The sequence below is a fragment of the Callorhinus ursinus genome, unplaced genomic scaffold, assembly GCF_003265705.2.
Source record: "Callorhinus ursinus isolate GAN/ISIS: 27379988/994484 unplaced genomic scaffold, GSC_fseal_2.0 scaffold3, whole genome shotgun sequence".
Classification (NCBI taxonomy): domain Eukaryota; kingdom Metazoa; phylum Chordata; class Mammalia; order Carnivora; family Otariidae; genus Callorhinus; species Callorhinus ursinus.
The window spans coordinates 11396731-11423750 of NW_027397065.1; the positions used below are offsets into that span (position 1 = coordinate 11396731).

General features: G+C 35.8%; 1 protein-coding gene across 2 annotated transcripts in view; it reads right to left on the reverse strand.

Annotated features, from left to right (window-relative positions):
- Positions 1-27020, reverse strand: part of KIAA0825 (KIAA0825 ortholog) — a 413115-nt gene that overhangs the window by 12630 nt on the left and 373465 nt on the right. The gene's annotated exons all lie outside the window — the stretch shown is intronic.

Here is a 27020-nt window from a genome sequence, read left to right on the forward strand (position 1 = left end):
AGGCTTTTTTTTTTAACACCGTGTAAAAACAACAAGTCAGTTCTATCAAATAACTATTGGAAAAGAAAATAATCTATCAATTTGTTAAACACAACTGTTTAAATGTCTATCCCTAGTTTATTTTAATATGTTTAAAATCTGTAGTGGAAGCATGTCCCTTTCAGAAACCAGAAAATGTTTGAACCAGTGTATTCTAGTTCTCCCTCAAGAGCATTATAGAGTATGTTTTTGTTTTTCCTGACTCTGGTAGTCTGCTCTCTTTCACTGTTGCTTAATTCTCCACCTGCCTACTATGGAAAAAGAACTGCAACCTGACCCACACTCTAGCTGTTGGCAGTGAGTTGTTGTATTTTAGTCACTAATAAGCAGCAAAATTCCATGAGACCTCACTGATCTCTACCATAATCTTAACTATCTTCTGGAATGTGCTTCATCTGTATGGCTCCTGGGTGTGTAGATGTGGGAACTTGGCCTATCCTTGACTAGGGTTCCTTTTTTCTATCCAGTAACAACAGGGACCCTCAAGCCTGGGCTGTGATACTTTAATAGAACCACTATTGACAACTTTCCTCTCCTGCACTACTTGGATTGATTTGGGAGTTCTCAGCCTTGGTGGGTCTTCCTGGATTTATACACACATTCACACCTGGACCAGAGGTATTCACCTACTTCTCTATATGTCATGTGATTATTAGCTAACATTATAGGGCTTTTTCATGTATCACTCCATGGACTAAGAGCTTTCTGTTTCTGCTTGCTTCAGTGAGCAGTGTTGGACTTGGGACCTCTAAATTAAGACCTTGAGGGGTAAAAAATTAAAACAGTCACAATATTGAGTAACTGTTCTCATCATCATTTTAGCAGAGTCTTTTATATTGGAGAACTTTGTGAATAGCTATGTGTCAGAGCCAACTAAGAGAGTCCTGCTAGGGGAGTAGTTGAGCATAAGGTATGTGCTTGGTAGGGCAGTTCTAGACTGTCATGGAAGCAATTTCTAGGGCACCCTTACTACAGCAAAGAACAGTCAGCACTAGACTGAGGAGGAGGGCAAGAATCTAGAGTGTGACAAGTTCTCTGAGGTATTTACTATGGCTTCTACTAGAAGAAAAACATCTAACATCTGTGAACTCAGTAGTATCCTGCACATAGGCTCTGGAATCACTCTGCCTTTGGGTTGAATCCATACCACCACTTAGTAATTGAATTAAGTCAGGCAAGTTTCTTAACCTCTCTGTGCCTCAGGGTTCTCATCTGTAAAATGGGGTCAGAATAGTTTGTTCGAAGCACAGCCATGCTTCTTTGTTTATATACTGCCTAAGACTGATTTCAGTCTATGTCAGAATTTAGTAGTTGTGACAGTCTGACTGAGATTACAAGTCCCATGAAGCCTAAAATACTTACTATTTGGACTTTTACAGAGAATATTTGTCAAACACTGTTCTAGAATAGTGAACCTAATTGGGTGGCACTGCCTCCCTATGGGGAAATGTGGAGAGCATTTTCAGTTGACACTGTCTAGAATGCTTCCACGACCCAAGGAACAGATAGTAAACATCTTTAATGTATAGCAATCCCAGATAATAAAGTGTTTATCTTCCCAAAATGTCAATAATATCTTTGCTGAGAAACATGTGCTCTAGAATCTCCAAAATACGGTTGGAATTTCCCTATCTAATTTGTGATTTTAATTGAAATGGTTTTAGTGTTTCACAGTTTAGAATATTGTTTGCTAAAGAGTGGAGGTTTAGAAGCCCGGTGGTGGATTTGAATTCCTTATAAGCTGTGTGGCCGTGGGCAAGCCGGATAAACTGTACCTCAGTTTTCTTATAAATAAAATGAGAATCACAGTGCCTGCTTCATAGAGTTGCAGTCAGGATGATAGGACTAAGTGCTAAAATAGTATATGCTTCATAGTAGACACTCAATGAGTATTAACTATTGTCATTATTTTGGCGTATGGATTAAAGTTGCAAATAGCTGAAATCCTAATTATGCTGCCTTAAACAAATGGCATCTTAAACAAATAAATTTTTCTCACATCACAAGAAATCCAAAGGTGGGTGACTACCATCATGGGTTAAATAGCTCGATAATAGCAGGGCTCATGTCTCTGTGGCTTCTTGTCCTTTACCTCATGGTTCTAAAATTGTTGCATCTTCAGCCTCATGTCCTTGTTTTGAGTCGGGGAAAAAGGAGGAAGGGACGTACCAGCTCTTTCTGTCCCATTTTAACAGGGAACTAAAACCTTTCCTAGATTCCTCTCAGTGGGCACTGGAAGCGATATTGTGTAGGTTTGAATCCTGACTCTGCCTTTTCCTAGCTGTGTGGCATTGGGCAAATTTCTGAATCTCCCTGTGCCTCAGTTTTCTCATATGCAAAATAGGGGGTGCTAATGGTTTGTATCTTAGTGCATTATTGTAAAGAGTGGGTGAGCTATGAATTCATAAAATGTTGGTTTTATTTTATGAAACTACTCTATCAAGTTGCTTCCCCAGAGCTCTTGCCTTCATGTTCCTCTTTTGCCCTGTGCCTTTACATTGTTTTATCAGATAAATATGAAGAGATAAAATGAATTTGTTAAGTATTATATTGGTTTTACTAGTGTTGTTACACATTTCTATGATCATGTTGTTCCTTCCTGTCTTTCATGAGGGAGATGTTTCCTGCTAGTTCACTCTGTTCAGCCTAGCATGACCATGGATATTTTTGCCTTCCTGTAAACCCTTTGTTGTATTTTTCAAATACAGTCTATAACGATGGCATTCGATCATATTGTTGGCATTTCTCCTGAAACGCCAACAAAATACTTAGAAATAAAAATGAAATTTGAAATAAGCCTCCTGATTTAATGTTATTATTAAACAATTATGTAGCACTTTATATTTACAAAGTGCTTTACAATTATTTATTAGTTAATCATACTGTTAAACAACATTAACCACCTGGCCAAATTAATGATTTCAAATTGTCCTACCAGTTGGTAACTCAGGAGTGAAAAATGAAGTCATATTGGATTTTATTCTCATTGAACAAACTGTTTTGTCCTTTTCTCTTCTGCACAACATAGTGCAGACTGGCTTCAAAGGGAGGTTAAAATCAGAGGGAAAAGGATGTCTCTGTTCTCTTCTTCCTATTGTCCTATAAATGTGGGCTTTCCCCCAGATTCATGCTAGACCTTCTGCACTGAAGACAAGTCTTCTCCTCTCTCTGGGAAAGCCCCACATCTACTCCCACATATTCGGCTATTGTCTCCACATCTGTAATTCAGTACCTTTTAAACTTCATTTTTGTTTCAAGCGCTCTAAATTCAACTTTTTGATGGTCATTTTCACTCCCACTTCAATTATATTCATAATTCAGATTGATTTATTTTTTATTATTTTTTTAAAGATTTTATTTATTTATTGGGGAGCGAGAGCACAAGCTGGGAGAGCGGCAGGCAGAGGCAGAGGGAGAAGCGGGCTCCCCACTGAGCAGGGACCCCCAATGTGGGGCTCGATCCCAGGACCCCGGGATCATGACCCCAGCTGAAGGCATCCACTTAACTTGACTGAGCCACCCAGGTGCCCCTCAGATTTATTTTTTAAACATACTTTTAAAAAATTACTCAAACTGACCATTACCATCATACTCTAAAGCAGGGTCTGACTTCAAAAAGTACTGTGTGCCTGCACTCCCATCTTGTTCAGACAGTCAGTTACCATTAAAGGATAATTTGTTCTGCAATCACTTTCATATTCATCTCTCTGCTATCAGTCCACAGTTCAGGTGCTCTGATAATGTGATTTAAAATAAACAGGTATTTGGTCTCCATCCCAGTTTCTCCTATAGAGCTCCTAAAACCTTTGGAATTTCTTGTGAGGAGAACTATAAAGGTGTCTTTTGTTATGTTAGTGAGGTGACTTTTGGAAAACACTTGTTTGGGGAATGGTTACTAGTGGAGCCAGTCATGTGATTAGCCAGTTGGACTATCCATAACTACTCTCAACCTCCAGAGAGGGGAGAGGGGCTAGATCCAATGGCTGGTGATTTAGTCAATCATGCCTATGTAGTGAAACCTCCATAAAATCCAAAAGGACAGGGTTCAGAGAATTTCTGGGATGGTGAACACATGGAAATTTGGGGAGAAGAGCATGCTGGGAGAGACCATGGCAGCTCTTTACCCTGTGCATGCCTTGCCCTGTGCATCTCTTCCATCTGGCTGTTCCTGGGTAAAATGGTACTCTAGTAAGTAAAATATTTCTCTTCAGTTCTGTGAGCTGCTCTAGCAAATTACTGAAATCCAGAGTGGGGTTCAGTAGAACCTCCGTTTTAGTAGCACTGTCAGTCAGAAGTATAGGTGACTGGGGTGCCTGGGTGGCTCAGTTGGTGAAGCATCCACCTCCTTGTTTTAGCTCAGGTCCTGATCTCAGGGTTGTGAGATCGAGCCATGCGTTGGGCTCTGTGCTCAGTGCAGAGTGTGCTTTCACTCTCCCTCTGCTCCTCCCCTGCCCTTTTCTCAAAAAAAAATCTTAAAAAAAAAAAAAAAGTACAAGTGACAACCTGCACTAATGATTGACATCTGAAATATAGTAGAAGGCAGTCTTAAGGAATGAGTCCTTAACCTGTAAGAGCTATTACTATCTCCAGGTAAATATTCTCAGAATTAAGATTAATTGTAGGACACCTACCTGGTTTCAGAGAATTGCTTCGTGATATGGGAAAAGTGCCCTCCACACAATGGAATTGTGTGCAGAATCATAGGTGCTTATGATTTTATTGCCTGAACAGTGCAATAATCTACAGATATTCAGAGCTTAAGCCTCACACCCCACTACACCAAACCTGCAATGACTGCCCTGCCAAGAGAGTTTAAAGTCTTAGTGTTATAGCTTGGTGGTAGTACTGTTTAGCTATCATTATCTCTCCTCGGGGAGAAAATGGTATTTCTTATTGCCTCTGCCTTATGTTTTCCCATGTGCGTGTGTCTACTTTTGCTATTCCACTCACCTAAAATGCCTTTCCATATACCCCAAAACTGCTCATTCTTCAGACTTAGTCCATGTCCTACCTTTTTCTTAACATCCTTCCCCACTACCCAACCCTGATGTGATTGTTCTTCTCTTTTGAGTCCTGTAGTTCCTAATATGAGCACTAATTTGGTCACTTAACCACATACTGCTTTGTTACATCTCTTCTGTTACTTTTTTGTGCTGTTATTTATTACATTTTTTTTTATTTTTTCACATGTATCTTTTTATCTATACTTGCTTTTCTTTGAGGAAGACTTTTAGTTATCTGTAGCTTTTATTACAAATATTTTATTTCAAAGAACATATATCAAATAACAAATAAAATAGTGCTCTGTATACTTTGTATACTTTAAGCACTCACAAAATATCTGTTAATTGAAATGTATTAGAAGCTTAGCTATTCTGTTACTCTTAGGTGGACTGAATAAAAGATTACCTTTAAACACCAGTATCACAATGGATAGTAGTTGGTATTTCAATTAAGTGTTGTTAAATTGTTGTTTGTATGAATGATAAAAATAAGGGCCCTTTAAGCCTGAAAAATCGTCTCCTCATCCTAGTTCCTACATCACTAGTTGATTCTTGAGGTCTTAGATTCAAATGATCATGCCAAAAGACAACAACTTCCTTTAAGTTCATTCATTTACTAACCATTCCATATCCTTTTCTAAGAATGAGATGGTAGTATGAGGAAAACAAGACATTCAGTAACTTCATGTTATTTGGTAACTGTCCAGTGTTTTTGACTAATGTAAAAAGTTTTAAAACAAGCTTTGGTTAACAAGGTACTTTATTTACATCATATTCTACCATGGAATAAGTTCTCTTATTCTGTGTGAACATCAACTATTTAAACTTTTAATTTCCTGTGATGTGACATCATGAATGATCCGAATAACCTCTTCTTCACTCTGACTTTCTATCTAATGAAGTATATAACATCATTCCCTTGGTCTCATTTGTGTCTCTAGTTGTTGTCTTGATTCTCTCATTAGTTTAGAAGCTGCTCAAAAGCATATCATAGAATTGTACTAACAGGGTTCCATCATTTTAGTTCTCATGAAGTTATCACAGTTAATTCTTAGAAATTACATAGGCCATTAGAGCTCTTTTAGTCACCAGTGAAAATTGCTTTTTCATTCTGCTTAACATAATTAAGAATAACTATTCTTAGTGCTTAAGGAATGAGAATACATAACAGTAACTAAGCAAACTTCAATCTCTGGTTTGTGACCCAGGAATCTTTTAAGACTGTACAATTTATTTATTATAACTAATACTATCCCATTTCTTAGGATATGGTGCTACAGAAAGAGAAGAAATAGAAGATAGCCCAAATTAGCAAAAGCTCTGGGAATCTCTGTCGTAACTGAAGGGCAGTGGTAGGAAAGTAACTGTAGTGGACCCCTACATAAGTCTGTTGTAAGACTGAAATTAAAGAACCCTATAAGTTACCTTATGGGCCTTTAGTCATGTACCTTGTTTTAAGAGATCTGCCTTGGTTTGTTGTTTATTTGATATCTGTCACAATGAGCCACATTGTAGAACTGTTTTACTGTATATACTTAATTTGCCATTCATCCAGCAAACATTTATTGATAGTCTGCTAACTTCAAATCACTGTGCTAGGTAATGCAGAAGTGAGAGGAGTTGTATATGGTTTTGTCCTCAGGGAGCTTATTCAGACCAAGAGTTCATCATATGGGCTAGAGTGAATAACTCTTCCTAATCCTTATTCAAAACCCCATAAAGGTTTTATAGAATATTTCACGTTAGGTATGAAATGTTAGTGGTAATATAAGGCCTGGGACCATTTCCTTAGGCTTTATTTTAGCAATTGTTTATGGGAAAGGCATAATTCAGGCATTTCTTCCTTCACTTAATGGAACAATCTGAGGTAGCCTTAAGGAATAATTCATGTCTTTTCTTACTCATTGGAAAGATAGCAACATCAATAACAGAAAGAGTCCTGATTTTTTTTTTTTTTGCATAAAGTCATTATCAAATTCTACAGTAAGTACACTTGTTTTTTTTTCAGTAGCTCTTTTTGTCCACATATACCACAAGGTTGGAGAGCTGGTCTTTTCCTTTGGACACAGGAACTTACAATACTATACTTAATAGATGAGATCTATACTGTTTTCGGTATGTTTTCCAGATGATGCAAATCTCCAACTACTTTGGTCTAATATTTTACAACCTAACTTTTAAGAAATGAGTAAGTTTTAGTCCCTCTCCTTTAGCATACATTTAGTGAAGATAGAGAAATCAATGTTACTCTTTTCATGTAAACCTAGAAAATTGACTTATTGCTTAGCTTTATCTTCTCTGAAATAGAATAGTTTAAAATTTCCTTTTGGGTTGTAATTTTTAATGCTTTAAAAGCTTTGTTTTTCTCTCAACTTTATATTGCATCTCCAGTTAAATAATAGGGGTCCTACATGAGACTTATGAGAACTTATGCCATTTTCAGTGGGGGGCATTGGGGAACAAGTCGATGGCAAAAATCTTATTTTGATAAGGGAGCAGAGAGAGCTTTATAAACTTATTTCTAACTTAATTTAGTCATTCCCTCGAGCTAATCAAGGTTTGCTAGTTCAGGGAGAATTTGTTAGGAAAAGGAAAAGCATTAAGGAAACAGCCACAAAAAAAGGTAAAAAAACAGGTAAGAATACCATTATTTGTACTGTTTAATAAATTAATATTTAAAAATAGATTGAGATTTTTAATATTATAGAGGTTTCCATGAACTGTAAAGGACATTTAGTTTTTATAGAATACTATAAATGGCAGTTACATCTTCACATTTGGAAATTATACAACATAGGCTTTTCTTAAAATAAGTAAATGTAGTTATTTCAACTCCCCACAAATTATTCTGACCTAATACTTTAATATCCAGAAAATGTTTATTTTTACCAAAATTACACCAGTTTGTTAATATAGTACACTACTTAGAACCCCTGAAGCCCAATGTTATATACATAATATATATAGAAATACAATAAATATATGTTAGAAATATGTATTTTAAATATGTAGAAATATAGTTACATCTATGAAAATCCATACTCAATACTGTTAAATATCAATGCTTGCCATCATGAATTAGCAGTTTGCTTACTTGCTTCAGCCAAGAATTTGTTATATGATGAAGATAATTAGCTATAGGTCCAGTTTATTTAGCTATTTCTCCAAGAATTCAAATGAATGTTCTTTTTGTAAGGTGGTTGATTTCTTTTACTACTACTAATGCAGTAAAAGGAATCTTTCCAAGCTCAGGAACAAGAAGCAAAACCCTTAATTTGAATTTATAGCCTTTAGAGACAATCTGCAACACAACTTAACTGTCCGAGCAATTTATTTTAATTAATATGATTTGTTCTATATATTTAAGTAGGAGAGTTATATACCAACAAATGGGACAACTAAGAATGCTAACAGTAACATTTTAAATAGTTATGGCTTAGGGAAAACATAAACAGAAGCATAGCCATCAGTAGTTATGGAAGCTGAACTTTTCCATAACCAGTAAATCATCCATATCTCCATAAAGACTTCATTTCCACCAGTGGATTTTTTTTTTAATTATAAGAGTTTAGATAAAAGGCCAAGGTCATGCTATTTGCCCAGCATTTAGTGCTGATGTAGAAGAAATGCCCTCTGCTAAGAGAAGTGTCAGGAATACTATATATTGCCAGAGCACATTGCTGATTTTTCTTAGAGTAATGTATAATTTAATGAATCAAAAGAAAAAAGTATTTTTAAGTTAAATTTGATACACCTTAAAATATTCACAGACTGTTCTACAGACATTTAGTGTCTATTCCATTTATAAAACTGTTATGTTAAAAGGTACTTAACCTGTGTCAAGCAACCCTATTCTTGCTCTGAAAATGATAATTTAAAAATGTCCCCTTTTCATCAAGAAGGAAAGAATTACATATTTACAACCCCAAAACTTGAGTGCATTCTTACTAGCTTGTGTAAAGCTGATGGCAACACAAGACTAACCACTGCACTAACCACTTTTGGAAACAACAATCTGAATGGAAACTTTTAGAAACACATGGTCCATCAGGTAAAGATCCTGTTTGCAACCTTTGTTATTTAAATTAATAGCAACATCATATTTAGTAAAGGAGTTGAACTATGGACCTAGTTCACAGTTTGCTTGAAATTGGCTGAGAATTTAGAAAGATTAGAACTCTTCTAGAATCCAGGAGAAAATGAGAGCTCCATTACTCTTCATTTAGTCACTGCCTGTATGTTCATATTCATATAGCTTTCAGGGGCACCGGGGTGGTTCAGTCACTTGAGTGTCTGCCTGTGGCTTGGATCATGATCCCAGGGTCCTGAGATAGAGCCCCGCATCAGGCTCCCTGCTCAGCGGGGGGCCTGCTTCTCCCTCTCCCGCTCCTCCTGCTTGTGTTCCCTCTCTCTGTCAGATAAATAAATAAATAATCTTTAAAAAAAAGTATTTTTCCTTTCATTCAGTAATCAAAGTATTTGCCAAATGGCTACTATGTGCTGGCACTGTGGGGGTATGGAGCCTATAACCATAGTAGCTAATACTTATTTAACAATTTCAATGTGCTAGGCGGTGTTCTAAGTACTCTGCATATATTAATTCATTTAGCCCTCACTGCCACTTTATGAGATCGGTTAACTATTATTCTTGCTACAGACCAAGAGTTACCCAACGTCACATAACTGCTTATTGATGGAGCCAGTATTCTAACACAAGCAGCTGGCTCCATTGTTAATGCTCTTACCCACTATAGTACATCTGCTGTAACCTATGTCTCTGTGTCTGTCTCCTATAACAATAAATGTTAGCTGCTCTCGTGGAGCTCCCAGTTTCACATTTTATGTCCACTCTGCATATGTCAAAAAATTAACTGATGGGGCGAAAAATTACAGTCTCTTTTTACTCCACATGCCAGGCCAGGATTAGAAGAACAGGTTTGAGTTGGGATGCCATCAGTTTTGCAGTTGTGGCAGAGTAGGAGCCTCTCAAAATAACTCTGGTGACCTTAGCTCCTCAGGGTGACGGGACCACTTCCTCACTTCCTTTCCTAATCCCTGAGGAAGGAACTAGTAAGAAATACTGCTTCCTCTAACTTCATGCTGGCATCAAGGAGGTTGAGAGGCATGATAAACAAGATCTTTACCCTCATAGAACTTGTATTCAAATGGATATCAAAGTTATTGCAAGAATATTTTTCATCTTATGGCCCTTCAGTAAACTCTGGTGGTGCCCTCTTTAATAGCCACACAAAATATGGAGTACATCATGTGTCCAGACTTGGTCACTCTTTCCAAGATTCTTGGCTTTTGTCTCTTCTTGCTGTTTCACCTTAGGATATAACACGAAATCACTACGGCAATGTGGGACTCCCATAGATGAATTTTAATAATTTATCACTTGAACTTTTGAGAGAAGCTCTCTATACATTAAAAAAACAGAATCAAAAGACAAAACAAGGCCAACACTTCAACCAATGTGAGTGCAAGCTTTGGCAAAATGCATAAAAGTAATACTAAGTGCAAGATAAATTGAAACTCTAAGCACATTTTGCTTGCATTCCTTCCTTGTTTCTAATTTAATAAATGTTTCCCAGAATGAAGTTGGAAATATATATATATATCTTATATATATATATATTTAAATGCTTACTTATTCCCTTTTGGGTTCAATGTCAATTGTGTACATTTCATAAATATAAACATAAGACATATTTGCTAAGGACTTACATTTGTTGATGTGGCAGCCTCATGGCTTAAAGTATGAAAAATTCATACCTTGTCAATTATGAATTGCATTTCTCCCATTTGTATAGAATATGGAACTTGTTTGAGTACTAGCTAAAAATGTACGTGATACTATTTCAGATGTGAGTATTGCTTTAAAAAAAGAAGCCTTAACCTGCCTTAAGAGGTCAAATAACATCCACAAACTATAATCCTTATAAATAAATTTCAAAAAAAAATCTGTCCTCTGCTCATTTATTCATCTTTCTTCTCATTATATCCAATTACCCACCCTATCAGTCCATTTCCTTTGATTTATCTTTTAGTCCAATGAGTGTGATAATAGAAAGGCACCATGAATACCCTTTAATACTTATGGATTTTTTTCAAATTTAAACATCTTCCTTGCTAAGTAGAATTTATGCACTGACTAACTCCCACAGCTATCACCCTGGATACCCTCTTCCTATTTCATCACCATTTTGTGGATGAACATATCATTGGTATGGTATTTATCTTGATATATAGTGAAAAAAGTCTTGCTCTAAAAAACTATGCCACGTTTTTAGCCCTTGTTTGTGAGGCATCTTCCAGCAGAGTTGCCTACAGTAAATGGTGGTCCAACTCAGATCATTGCTATTTTCCCTGGGTAAAATCCTATGTATGCTGTCAGTTTAATTAGAAACTGGCGCTTTGTTCTATCTTCCCAATCATGTTACCCGTTATCTCTCACACCCTGAAGTCATATTCCCCAGTGAATGGGCTGTTTCTCCAAACATCCTTGTCTCATCGCTTCCAGATAACTATCTGTAACTCTTTTTCCCTTTCAACTGCTTATAGTCAATTGAACATCTGTCATCACAGCTTCAGGTGTGATCATATCTAATAATACTTGATGTTTGCAGTGGGTGCACCACAGTTGTCGCCACATACAGAAAATTCTGACTGACGTTTCCAGAGCTTTTTGGCATTAGAGTAAGTCAAGTACTGTGTTACCTCTTTCTATGACTGCCTGGTGAATAACCCAACACAACCACCTAGTATCTTGAAAGAAGGCCTTATTATTTTGGAGAGCCTTCTCCTCACCTTCATAGCCCCACAGCACTGCCCTTTATTCCTCTCTTCTGACTTTATCTCCCTAATTTAAATTCTAATTTCAAGTGTATCACTTGAGTAATATTCAAGTCACCTTCCTAAAGGAGTCCATTTGTTGATCAAGTTAAATAACTTTCTTCTCTTTTTATCCATATAAATTTAAGGTTGAATGATTTTTTTTTCTTTTTTTTTTTTCAGGGAAATAGCTAGGAAGCATTAAAAATAAAATAAGCTAGGACACTGAGGTATTTAATAAGCAAAATCATTCTATTTTTTCTATCTTGCTCAGCTATTCTATTTGCCATAACTTATGCCATAACTTATGAATTTGGCCCAAACACAGCAAGTCTAATTTAGTTATAGGCAGTTGACATTCAGAGGCCATCGTCCTTGATGTCTAAATTTTTGTGATGAGTTCCTTCTACTATATTACAATTCTGATTTCCCCATCAAATGTATTAAATTTTCTCTTCTGTTAAAATCCATCATTGGTCCAGCAATAGGCAGTAGAACCAATAATGTCTATTGATGTTTAATATGCCTTTGTTATAAATTAAATTATTAAAAACAAGGTCTTTGCCAGTCCTTTCATTTATAGGTGATAGGGTCTACTCAGGAAGATCTGACCTAACAATTCAGAATTATTTAAAAAATGTAAAATGCCTGTCATGGGCCAGTTCTTTAACATTAGCCAGAAGATGAACTCTTCTGGAAGACTACTTTAGGATTATAGTACAATAATGACCCAGTGGGATAAATGCTTGACCATCAAAAAACACCGCATTTGATCAAGAACTAATGATGTATGGTGATTAACATAACAATAAAAATTTAAAAAAAAACGAATATATACCACAAAAGTGGAAAAAAAAACCAAAACACCGCATTTGAAAAACTGCTCTTTCTTAACCTGACCCTGCTTTATACAACATAAACAGATTACTGCTGAGATATGCTGCATCTCTAATTTCATTTTCACAAAACTTCAGCATACCTCCATAGAATCCAGATTAGTTTTCTCAGGAAATAACTATGACATTACCATTATTAGTGTTCATAGGAAGTCCCTATTTAAAAGCACAACAGGGAAATTACTATACAGTATCCCCACCCCCAGCAAACACATAAAAATACAAATACACACACACGCCCATAGATAATAAAACATTGGAAAATGATAAGAATAATCAAGAAAATGCTATATCTTCAGCTGTGGTTCAGCTATTCAGCCAACTTTAACCAATTTTATGATATCATTTCATTATTTTTAAAATATAGGAAAATATTAGCAATCAAATATGAGAAAAGTGTCAACCTAATTATGAAATGAAATTAAGCTGTCAAGCAGTAGAATACTGTGAATCATTAATCTTAAATTCTATATTATATGGAAGCAGAAAAGATTACAGATAAAAGGCTCAGACTGCATACTGTGAAATATTTCACTTTAACCTGTTCCTAGATTCTTTTCTGGATTTTTCTCTTTTTTAATAACTCAAATTTTTAATAACTAGAATTCCATTCCCATTCATTTGCTACTAACCTAACATAGCCTGTGGGACCTGAAAATTGATTTGATGGAGCACAGCCAACCTTTTTATAGAGAAGAGCCCTTTCTAAAGTCCCCTAAGCTCCCCTAAGCTTTGAAATTCTTGGTGCTATGTTGTGGAATCCATTAATATCACAGAAGGAAAGTGAAGAAAGATAGCAATTCAGGACTGTAGGTACGTATGCTTCAAACCATGAACCATGATGCTGTCTATCGTCAAATGGGTGGGTATTATAATTTCCTAGGCAATGGTAAATAACTAGTCTAGTCTCCTTTCAAAAATGACTAAGCTACTTAGTGAATGTGTCTTAGAAGCCATACAAACTTCATAAAACAGATTACTGAACAAAATATTGATATGTAGAAATAAATAGTTTTGGAGTGTCTGCTATGAGTCAGGCAGTATATTAGGCACAGGGCATAACAGTGAATATGACAATGATTGCCCCTTCTTTTGGGGGAACTTATATCTGTGGCAAAGACAGATTTTGGACAAGTAATCAAATGAATGAGTGACAGTACTGCAAAAGTTAACATTCAGGTTCTTTATATTTCAATAATTTTATAGTTTTCCTTATGGATCCTGCATATTTCGGTTGGGATTATTCCTACATATTTCATGGTATATATGTTGGTATTATTCAGAGAATTTTTTCTATCTCTTCTATTATTGGCATATTGACTTTTTTTGATATTTTTCTTATCTTTTACAGCCTTACAGATTTCTGTTTAGAAAGATTTTACATTGCATTTTTGGATTTTCTAAGAAATATTCTCTGCAATTACTAGTGACTTTTCCCTTTTCCTCTCCAGCCGTTAGTCCATTATTTCTGATTTGTGTGTTATTGCACTAGCCAGAAATTCTAGAATAATGCTGAATAATGATATTGGGAATTCCATCCCTCCTTGATTTTAATGAGTTCAGTTTTTGTAATTACTACTATATGATGTGATCTGTCTTTTTAGATATGTCCTTAAAATATTCCATACAATGGAATATGGCTCAGCCATAGAAAGGAAAAAAACTATTGGTTCATACAACAGGTTGGGTGAATTTTAAATGCATTTTCCTAAGTGAAAGAAGGAGGACCTTACATGATCTAAAGAAGTCATTAGCTATGTGTTGTGTGTTTTGTTTTACATGATACTCTTAAAAAGTACTCTTAAAAAGGCCAAAGTAGGGCGCCTGGGTGGCTCAGTTGGTTAAGCAACTAACTGCCTTCGGCGCAGGTCATGATCCTGGAGTCCCGGGATCGAGTCCCACATCAGGCTCCCTGCTCAGCAGGGGAGTCTGCTTCTCCCTCTGACCCTCTTCCCTCTCATGCTCTCTATCTCTCATTCTCTCTCTCTCTCGAATAAATAAATAAAATCTTTAAAAAAAAAAAAAAGGCCAAAGTACAGGAAAGAAAACCTATCACTGGTTGCCAAGGTTTGTGAGTGGGAGGAGAGATTACCCATAAAGGGGTAACTCTTGTTTTGGAGGATGATGAAACTGTTTGGTAGGGAACTGTAATGATGGGCATATCACTCTATGCATTTGTTAGAACACATAGAACTGTATACAGCTCAGGGTGAATTTTATTGTATGACAACAACAAACCAACTAGGATGTGGGGGGAAATATGGAATGTAGATGGTGACAAAAGACTCTATTACAAATGAATCACATAACTACACTGAAGGGAATGGGGGAGAAAGGAGCTGAGTGAAGAAATTCTGGAAAGCAAGCAGCATTTTGACTGAATACTTTGTTTAAATATGGGAGTTGAGTTAACAAATTATAGAAAATGGGAGTTGTGTTTCTTATTGTTAGAGAAGGAAATTATAAAAAAGAGGAAGGCTAGAATGAGCTGAATGGTGTTGTTTTAAAATTGCAGGTATCAGTATGAACTTACTCTTTTGAATTTACATGTAAATGATATAGAAATGAACTCTGATGTATGTATATGCAGGGGCTAGTATCCATTAATGTATTTCCTAGGTTCATCCACTGAAGGTCTAGAACGTGTCCCAGTAGCAATGAGCAAAGCCAGGACCTAAATCTTGGTTTCTAAATTCCATCCTCCAAAGAAAGAAACAGGACTCCTTGGGATAATACGTGTTTCTAGGGTTGGGGCAGGGAAAACAATGGGAGTGCATCAAAAGGGCATGTGAGCCATCCTGAAAAAGTTGCCAGTTGCCAAAGCTGAAACAGCTTGAGTAACAAAATAAATAATGATAGCATTGGATTATAATCAAATAATAAAATATTAATCTATACTAATATAAATAAATAACTGAATAAATGGGGAAGAAGTGACAACTCTCCCTTAAATAACAATTACAATTAATAAATATGAGGGATTGAGGGAAACAGAAATTATCATTAAAATACCACAGTAATAATTGCCATGCAATGGATGCTAAAATTAATGGGTAAAAGTTTATGCAAAGATAGGATATTTGCATTAGATCTAAGTATCTCCCCCAAATGTTAAAAAAAAATAAAGGAAAAATAGTAAAAATGGTAGAAAATCCTAACAGGGTGCCTGGGTGGCTCAGATGGTTGAGCGTCTGCCTTCGGCTCAGGTCATGATCCCAGAGTCCTGGGATTGAGTCCCGCATCGGGCTCCCTGCTCCTTGGGAGCCTGCTTCTCCCTCTGCCTCTCTCTCGCTCTCTCTCTCTGTGTCTCTCATGAGTAAATAAATAAAATCTTTAAAAAAAAAAAAAAAGAAAATCCTAACAAACCCTAGCTTAATCAAGTGACCATGAGTAACACCACCAGTAATAAGACGTATTGATACTATCTAATCCCTGATGTGATACACAGAGAGGGGCACACAGCCTCTGTGATCTTCCTTCCCAATAATGCATTGTCTTAAACTAATCACAAGAAAGCATCAGACAAACCCAAATTGAGGCAGAATCTACAAAATAACTGACGATGAACCTTAGGAAGCGTTAAGGTCATGAGAGTCAGATTCAGGAACTGCCACAGATTGGAGGAGACAAAGGAGACATGACAACTAAATGCAGTATGGGATCCAGAAATAACAGAAGGACATTAGTAGAAAAACTAGTGAAATCTGAAAAAGAGTATTAATAAATGTTCTTTGGTTACATAAGATGTTGAACATAAGGGGAATCTGAGCGAAGGTATATGGGAAATCTATGCACTATTTTTGCTGCTTTTCTGTAAGTCAAAATAAAAAAGATGGTGCTAAAAAATGCTGTATATGTGACATCCTCTCTTGGCTTCAGTGCTTCAGACAAGTTTGAGGCCAACCTAATCTTTGGCCCTTTTTAGGTAACCTGCTTTATTTTTTTCCTGCATGGATGCTTTAAATCTATTTTTTCTCTTTCTTGAAACTAAGTCCCATATATCATTAATTTGATTTTCTTTAGTGCCAATTTAAATCATTCCTCCTATCCCTAGATGTAATTATCCACTTCCATTTTCATTTTGGCCTCTTATTGTTATATCTCATTTTTTCTCCTTTTTGCCTTACAGACTGTAACCTAAGGCTTTCTAGTTTGTTCACAGAGGCTATGCCTTGTATCTACTGAGGATATACCAGCAGAGTGTTCGAAATTTTTTGTCTGATCTCCACATTAAGCATATAACATTTTTCTCTTTACGTGTGTATGAGTGTTTGGGGTGTGTGTGTATGTGTGTGTGTGTTTGTTTCCAGAGTGTTTTTTACTTTTCCTTAAGCCAGAGCCTCTTTTCACAAGCACCATTTGGGTTCTTTGGATCATTCATCTTCAAAGTAGGAGAGCTCTCGATACCTAGAGACTATTTTCATCATCTTGTGATTCGTGGAAAACCACTGACACAGGTATACTGATTGACTTTGGAGTTGGAGTTTTCCTGGGTAGTTGGAAGAGATTTTATTAGGGACTGTTAGGTAGAGCTCATTTTAAATCAGAAGCTACCTATTCAAAATGGCTGCATTTTCGAATTACTGATTTTAGCAGTATTTCTCAAGATACTTCTTTTGAGAAAGAATATTTGCATTGTAAGCATTATATTTGGAATTGCTGTACTCCAGAATCAGAAAAAAGTGCATGAAGCAATAATTTATATTTTGCAGGATAATTAAAGCAAGAAATTTGGTATTTCTCCATAAAGAGAATTATGAAGTTAGATAGTGGCTTGGAAACTGGTGAAGCTGATTGCAGAATGAATATTTAAAAGCCGCTCTGATTTAATATGCTCTTGTTTCCATTCCCTTTATTCTTTACAAAGAGTCCTCTGTAAATATTGCTTTAAGGATTATCAGACTTCAATTTTCAAATTCATCCGAAGGCCATAATTTAAACCATAATGCTGGCTTTACAAATGCAAACAGTGATTGAACCCCTTTCCTTTAGCTAATAGGAATGCCAATGAAATTAGAGTCAATTAAATAATTGTTTTATTAACCTAATGTATTACTGCTGTAAGACATGCCGTGGCACATCTAGCCAGGAAGAAAGCTAGGAGAGAACAAACCTGCAGCAATGGAAAGAGAATGGAAACCAGCGTGTTTTAAAAACGTGATGCAGTGGGAAGAGTTGAAGTCTTGATCCTTCCATTTCATGCTTCGTACTTTAACCCTGGCTAAAGATGGAAAGGACCTAAGGGGGTCTGAGGTTTTCATTTGATTTAGATGACACTTGGTGTGCGGCAGTTTATGTCTACAGGTTAGGTTTAACTTGACTTTCCTCATCTCTCTGCTTTCTGGACACCAGCTGCAGGGAGCTGCCTTCACCTCTGTGGACTAAGTCCAGTTGCATCTCTTTCATGGCTCTTCATTAGTGACTCGCCACTGCTGACAGAAGGATGTTTAAACTCCTTATCAGAACATACAAATCCCTTGATGATTTGAATCCTACTCACATATCCAGCCTCACTGATCCCCATGCTTCTTCCATCCTACCCCTTAGTAGGACCTGCAGCTCTTACTGCAGACTCTGCTGGCTCACAACTTCCCTTCTTTATACGTTCCAGAGAATGGGTGATTTTCCCTGTGAATTATTGATCTTTCAAGATATAAGTTGAAATATCCCCTCTTCAGTTTTCTCTGTCCATCTCTGTCTCCAGTCTCCTCCTCTGCTTCCCCCGGGGCAAGTTATCCCATTTTTTTCTTTTATGGTTATACCCAAGTATGTGATTACTTACTTCCAGTGTTACATACCTTGAGAGATTATTTGCAATTAATTTGTACATCTTTCTCTCCTATTATGTTGTCCCCTGCCTTTTCAAGGGCAGGACTAAAATCGACTATCTCAACAGTTTCAGAACTTAGTGAAGTACCTGCTAATATTGCTCAGCAAATGTTTGGAGAATAAATGAATAAAAAGGCAGGTAGCATATTAGTATCTCTAGAAAGATACAGAACAGGTTCTTTGTAGTTACAGCCTTTCTTACAGCTGACATCTCTCTTGCTCTGCCCCAAATGTTCTTATATTCCTGAGCATAGAAAAACAAGAAAGATTTTTTTTTTCATTTTGTTTTTTTCTGACCCAGGTTCCATCTACATCAAAAGCATACAGAGTTTGCTCCTTTGGAAAGCTTTTATAGATGTTAAGGATGGAAGGAAGGGAGGAAGCAGAGAGCAAGGAAGGATTACCATGCTTTGGGTACTAATATCCCTAACATAAATATTATCTCATTTAATCCTAAAACAACAATTCAGAATAAATATTATCATTCCCATTTTTACAGCTAGGGAAACTGGGATTCTTTATATAATTTGTATCAGGCCACACATCTGACCAGTGATCAAGCTAGAATCTAAATTTCAGTTGGCTCATTCAAGACTCAGTGCTTTTCTTAAAATGTGGGAATTAAAGAACTTTTAATTCTACAAAACTGTGATGACCCATTCTGTGAGTATTCTAAACTTGATGCACTTTGTTTTCCAATTTTAAACACGAGGATTCAGAAATGTTTGCCTATTGTTTCTATTATACTTAGCTTCATTTGGTAGTTATTAATCTATTGGACATTTATTAGACATTTACTATGGGCCAAGCAGCAAGCTATACACTTGGAATGTAAGCATGCCTAAGAGACATACTGTCCCTCTACTCAAGGAATTCTTTTGCCATTTTCTTAGAAGCATTCTCATTCTGGAAGACTAACCTACTTGCCATCCCATTTATGGTTTACCTATTTTTTTCTAACTTTAAACAAATTAACCACTCACACAAACATATACCTCATACTCTTTATATTAATGTTTTATCTGCTTTCTGTTCTTATTCTAAAAGGAATACACATTGCATCTTCTCCGTGGTCAACAAAATTTCCTATTCTTTATATACGCAAATATTTAAGAAGCTTATGTATAAATTTTAATACTATTATGTAAATTATATTAAAGAGGAGTGAAATTAATTTTATAAAATGCTCATATATATATGTATACACATACACACATACATACAGGTGCATATAGTCTTTAGAAAGTATTAAACTTTAAATGCACAGGTCAGAGGAAACAATCTTTGGTATCTGTTTAAATCATTTCATCTTAAGTTTGTACCTTCTGTACTTTGCCCATGAAGAATCCACAACTCAGAATGAAATGACTTCCCCAAATGAAAAACTGGCAGCTAGGTGTATCTGTTTTCTATGTAACACAGCACCCCAAACTTAGTGAATTAAAACAACACAATTTATTATTTCTCACAGTTCTCTAGGAAGTTCTGCTTGTCCTGCCTAGATAGATTCACTCACTGGCAGCTCAGTTGGGTGGGCTGGGCCTCTGTCTGGTCTTTTATACCAGTCTTCTTCACAATATGGTAGCTTCAAGATTCCAAGAGCATAGCCCCAACAGAAGTATTTATCAAGATTCTTCCTCTTATCTTTACTGATGTCCACTGACCAAATCAAGTTATTTGGCTAAGCTCAAAGAAGGTGTGGGATCCTGAGAGTTGTGATTCATTGAGAGGCCATTACTCTAAAATATACCACATCGAGCATCTTTATAGCATACTCAAAATTGTATCACATGTACTTCTAAAGCTGAGGATATGCTTAATTAGCCACAGAGAACCTTGAGCATTCTGACAACTTATTGATGGGTATATATCAAAAGGATATAAAGTTTGGTTTAGAGATATATGCATGCATTTATGTGCTTCTCTGAATATACAAAGAAACCACATATTAAATATTTCTCCTTTATTGATTCCATATGCCTTTAGATGCCCACCACATATTCTACCTGTAGCTACTACAGCAAATGCCAGAGCCCTTCCTTTATTTCAGTTTTTCTCACATTCCAAGTGCCTGGAAGGACTGCTTCTACATCCTGGTCTTATTTCAGCAATTAATATTCAATAGTTCCCCATTCAGCACTATAAGCTTGACAATTCATAGTACCTGGACTGCATGTTCTGGACAAACATAGGTCAGAATCCATGTAAATTCCTAGGATAGATTATTATGATTCTTAACATGTAGAGACTTGAAAGCATATGTTCAAAGTATTGGCATAGAAAAGGGCATAGGACTTAAAATTAGAAAACATGAGCTTCAGTCTTACCACTGACCATCAAGTCACTTAGTTTCTCTGCATCTTAGTTTTCTCATCTAGGAAATGGAAATAATAATAATAGTAGCTACTTTATAACATTATTTGGAGGATTAAGTGATACGATTACATGAAGGGCCATGCAGCACTATACAAATGTATTCTAAGCCCATAATGCCTTACGTGAAACCCTTGAGGTCATTTTCAGAATTTAGATTTATTTAAATTTTAGAAAGGGAATACAATATCCTGTTTATTAAAGTAACATTCCTACCAGAGTCTAGGGTAGTACCCTATACCAAACACATTAATACATCTGAAGCAAACCATTCATTTTAAGTGGAGTGAATTAAGACTATAAATTTATAAAGACTTACAGCTTAAGAGCTTTTTGTATCTCAGAATTGCAGATAAAGGATTGAGGGTCTCTATTTTATTTGTTTAATAAATTTAGGCCATTATTTTTTTAAAAACTGTACAGAACCCTTAATAGTTAAGATTGGCTTTATATAGTATAGATATAGTATAGATGATTCATATTTTTGTTTTTATGGTTTTCTTTCCTTACTGGTGTAGGATTTTCATAATGGATAATATTTGCATTTGGAAGAAAAGAAGAGCAAAGAGAAGATCTTAAGGACAATGAATGACAATGATGTTATGGATGAGTGATAAACAATTAAACTAAGTAAATACCTACAGGTTGGCTTATGTATGGAATATATAGTTAGTGAGAAAATATACGTGAAAAGCATAATCTAAAGTTAGGAAAGCTATGCACTATGTGCCCTGCATTCACTTAACGTTACTGGGGAAACAAATTCAATGTAAGATCTGGTCTCTGCCCTCAGAGACCTCACAGCCCAGCACAGAGATAGAGCTAATGTGTAAAAATGAAAAGTCACTGAGAGCGAAGCATTCTCCATTCATTAGAAATTTAAAGGTATGGATATGAAAAAAAGGTTAGTATGGATAGAAGCTGCCAGAGAAGGTTTTGCGAATTAAGTGGTACATGAAGGATGCCTTCGATTTGGATAGAGAAAAGATGACTGAGCAACAATATCAGAGGCAGAGAAGGGCCAGTGTGTATAGAACAACAAATGAATCTGAAGTCATGCAGTAAAGCCATTTGTGGAGGGACTTAAAAATCTAGAGGGAAAAGTTGGACTTGATGGATCATGTAATAGGAAATCACTGCAAGTTCTTGAGCTGAGAAATGAAATCCTGAATTAGTACAAGCTTAGTTTGACAGTGAAATACAAAGATGAATCAGAATTGGGAGAGACTAGAAACAAGGAGGCTGTTGAAATAATCCGTGCAGGCATGTAATAAGGTAGGCCTTAGGGAGGAAGGTAAGTAGTTGTTAAATAGGAAGAAGAAAGAGGTAAATATAAAAATCTGGTTAGAAGGTATGAAGACAAACAGGAAAGAACACTGGCATCTTTAACCAGTTCAGATTCAGATTGGCAAACCAGTCGATGAGATTGGTGACAGACAGTGGAAAGAAAGAGGAGTCCGGGGACAGGGGGCAGTGGGGGGAAAATGAAAAAAAGAAAACTGAGAACAGGAAGTCGTTTTTTAAAAAGCAAATTATAGGACCTAAACTCCCTCATATTCTACACTGATAATTTTATCAATGATGATTAATGTTCAAAAAATGATGGTGACTCCCAAGTCATCACAACATTCTCAGTCATCAAAGAAAACAAATCTAACATAATGTACACCAGGAAAATATGACAGAACACCATGGTAACACATTTTTAAAGACTTTTCACCAAGTATTTGAAACAAAAACCTGAAGAATTACCCAGAGTTAGTTTAGAGTTATTCAGAAAATGCAATTAACTAGAACATGCCCTTCCAAAGCATGCAGGAGAGTCTGAGAATGCTGGAAAGGGAAGAGACTTTGAGGCATTTATTTAAGTTTGCAAGTATTCAGACCATTGTAATTGATGGTTAACATCTAAGTGTCAGAAAGTTCTTCCTTAAGCCATTCTGGTATCTCTTTAACTCCTATCCATTAATAAAAATTATCCTCTAAAACAGCTCAAAAGAAGACCATCTCCCGTGGTAGATAAAGCTAGAGGTGGAAAATTACTGAGAACTAAAGAGGCAAGAGCAAAACTTTTTAGAATGAGAGAACTCTGCTGTATCTTGATTGTGGAGATACAATCATACAACCAATTTAATCCAGTTTACTTGTATGAAATTACCTAATTCAATTAAAATGTCCAGTTAAAATTTCAAAACCAAGCCCATCTCCCCTGGTAGATAAGAGCCCTTCAAATATTTGAAAACTAATATCAGATCTTTTCTTAATTAATCCTACTTATATATTGGATATTTAAGATGGAAGTACCTGATCTGAATGTGCTAGTAAATCTACTCAGCATAGAACAGCTAGGAGGATTTTGTTTTCTTTAAAAAAAAAAATTACAACAACTTAAATGTAATAAATAGGAATCAAAAAATAAAATAAGTAGATAATTTGATAGTTACTTAGATAACATCTCTTAGGTTACAGTCATTCATTTAAGATTATCTTCAATAGATTGCTTAGTTCCAAAGACCTAGAAATGCCCAATTTTCTATGTAGTGATTTAATATTAGCTCAGAAAATACTGTTGAAGCTCAAAGTGTTGAAGAGATACTTTATGAAAGAGTAAATGGAAGCCAATAGATTGGCATTCAAATAACCATATTGGAAAGGCACCATTTGCTTAATATATTGACTTATATTCAGTAGATGTTTCTGTCTCTACAACATTTGACTTTCTATTAGTAATAGTTGTAGTTTTGTATAAAGTTGATTAAATGGACCACTAAAGTGGCTAAGGTTGGGAAAAAGGCATTTTCAAGAGATACACAGAAAGGCAGACAAATAAGAACATACTTCTTCGTTTCCCTGATAATTACAACAGCAGAATCACAATGCCCTTTCCAATGCAGCATGATTTGTAAGCTCACTTAATTGCATATTTCCCACCAGTCACTATCCTCTACATTATCAGGGTTCTTAGCTAGAATTATTATAGTCCAAAAAACAAAGAAGAAAACAAAAATCACAGAATAACCTCTATATAATTATATCCTGTGGTACCAAAACCCAGGATCCTCTGAATACATTCTTAATAGAGAAATGTTTTCATTATAAAGGAGGCTGAATCACTTCGAAAGCTTTAAAAGACCGTTCTGGCCCTCCTTTGGCCTCTTCCATAAAAAGAAAATATCTAAATAGTTAAATGACTAATAGGCTTACATTTGTAGACCTTTTGACTAGGTATTATTTTTAATCCTATAGTTGAGGAAAAACTTTAAGTACAAATCTTTAAAAATGAAAAAATATAGTACAGATAAGAGACCTCATCTAAATTATACCATTGAATTCTTGGGAAACTCCATATGAAAAAAAATTTTTAAGGAATTTTTATTGAAGTACTATTTACTTGCCATAAAATTCATGAATTCCAAGTGAACAGTTTAAAGAATTTTAGTAATTTCATACAATTAAATTTACTGAACCTCTATAACTGAGATATAGAAAAGTTTCCTCATTCTAAAAAGTTTTCTCATGCTTCTTTGTTACTCAAGAGCATTTCCCAATTCTGGCTATAGGCAGTCACTTGATCTTCTTTATGTCATCATAGTTTTGGCTCTTTCTAGAATTTTGTATTATTGGAATAATATAGTACCTAGTCTTTGGTTTTTAAAATCTTCCACTTACCACATGTTTGAGATTTGTTCATGTTTTTGAGTTATTAATATTTTGGTCCTTTTTATTGCCGAGTAGTATTTTCATAATAGGGGATATACCACAGTTTGATAATCCATTCAATGGTTGATAGACTTTAGGGTTGCTTCTCTTTTGGCTCTTATGAATAATGCTGCTGTGAACATTTGCAGCAACATCTTTGTGTGGACGTTTGTTTTTACTTCACTTGGGTAAAATACCTATAGTGGAATAGCTGGGTTCTATGGTAAATATGTATGTTTAACTTTATGAAGTACTTTCAGATTCTTATCCAAAATGGCTGTAATCATTTTTCATTCCTACCAGCAATGTTTGGAAGCTCCACATCCATATCAGCTCTTACTATTGTCAATCCTTTTAATTTTAGCCATTCTAGTAGGTATGTATTAGTAGCTCACTGTGGTTGTAATTTACATTTCCCTGATAACCAGTGATGTTGAATATCTTTATCTGTTCACTTGCCATCTGTATATCATCTTTGGTAAAGTGTCTGTTTAAATCTTTCCCCCGTTTTAAAAAAGTAGTTGTCTTTTCCTTATTGAGTTGTAAGAATTCTTTATATATTCTGGATTCAAGCTTTTTGTCAGAAATGTTCTGTGAAAATTTCTTTCTAGATTTGGTGTGCTTTTTTGTTTTCTTAACTGTCCTTTTGGAAGAACAAAAGTTTTTAATATTGATGAGAGTCCATTTTAGCTTTTTTCTTTCATAATTTGTGCTTCTTTTATGTTATTTAATAATGTCACAAAGATTTTCTCTTTTTCTTTTCTTCAGAAGTTTAGTTGTTTAGGTTCTCGTATTTAGGCCTAAGGCTCCTTTTGAGTTAATCTTTATGGAAGGTAAGGATGAGGCTAATATTTTACCCCATACAGATACCCCGTTGGTCTAGTACCATTTTTTGAAAAGATTACTTTTTCTCCATTGGATTGCCTTGGTGTCTTTCTCAAAAATGAATTGATCATGTAAGTATGAATTAATTTCTGGACTCATTATTATCCATTTTCATATATGCCTATGCCTATTCTTATGTGAGGTTTACATGGTCTTGATCTGTAGCTTTATACAAGTATTCAAACCATGTGATAAAATGCCTTCAACTTCATCCTCCTTTTTCAAAATTGTTTTGCGTATTCTGAGCCCTTTACCTTTTAATATAAATTTTAAATCATGTAAGTTTCTTCAAAGAATGTTGTTTGGATTTTAATTGGGATTGCATACAATTTAGAGATCAGAGAACATAGAGAATTTAGAGATTTAGAGGATTTAGTGTTCAGGTCTTGCACATCTTTTAAAAAATTTATTCCTGAGTATCTTTTATTTTTTTTATTTTTTAAGATTTTATTTATTTATTTGAGAGAGAGAGAATGAGTGATAGAGAGCACAAGAGGGAAGAGGGTCAGACGGAGAAGCAGACTCCCCGCGGAGCAGGGAGCGGATGTGGGACTCGATCCCGGGACTCCAGGATCATGACCTGAGCCGAAGGCAGTTGCTTAACCAACTGAGCCACCCAGGCGCCCTATCTTTTATATTCTAAGTGGAGATTTTAAAATTTTTTCATGGTTACTAATTTGTTATTTGTATATAGAAATGCTGGTTTTCATTTTGACCTTATATCCTGCAATCTTCCTAAACTTACTCATTAGATTTAGTAGCTATTTTGTGGATTCCTTATGGTTGTATATCTATACCATCATGTCATCTACAAATAAGGATAGTTTATTTCTCCCTTTCCCACTTGCATCCCTTTTATTTCCTTTGTCTAATTGCACTGGCCAGGACCGTCAGTAAACATTAAATAAAAGACATCCTTGCCTGGAGCCTGGGTGGCTTAGTCCCATTAAGCATCTGCCTTTTGATGGGGAGGGTATGTGCTATGGTGAGCGCTGTGAATTGTGCAAGACTGTTGAATCACAGACCTGTACCTCTGAAACAAATAATGCAATATATGTTAAGAAAAAAAAGAGGAAGAAGAAGATGGCAGGAGGGGAAGAAAGAAGGGGAGTAAGTCGGAGGGGGAGAGGAACCATGAGAGAGGATGGACTCTGAAAAACAAACTGAGGGTTCTAGAGGGGAGGGGGGTGGGGTGATGGGTTAGCCTGGTGGTGGGTATTAAAGAGGGCACGTTCTGCATGGAGCACTGGGTGTTACGCACAAACAATGAATCATGGAACACTACATCACAAACTAATGATGTAATGTATGGTGATTAACATAACAATAAAAAATTTAAAAAAAAAAGCATCTGCCTTTGGCCCAGGTCATGATCCCAGAGTCCTGGGATCGAGTCCTGCATCGGGCTCCCTGCTCAGCAGGGAGCTTGTTTCTCCTTTTGCCCCTCCCCCCACTCATGCTC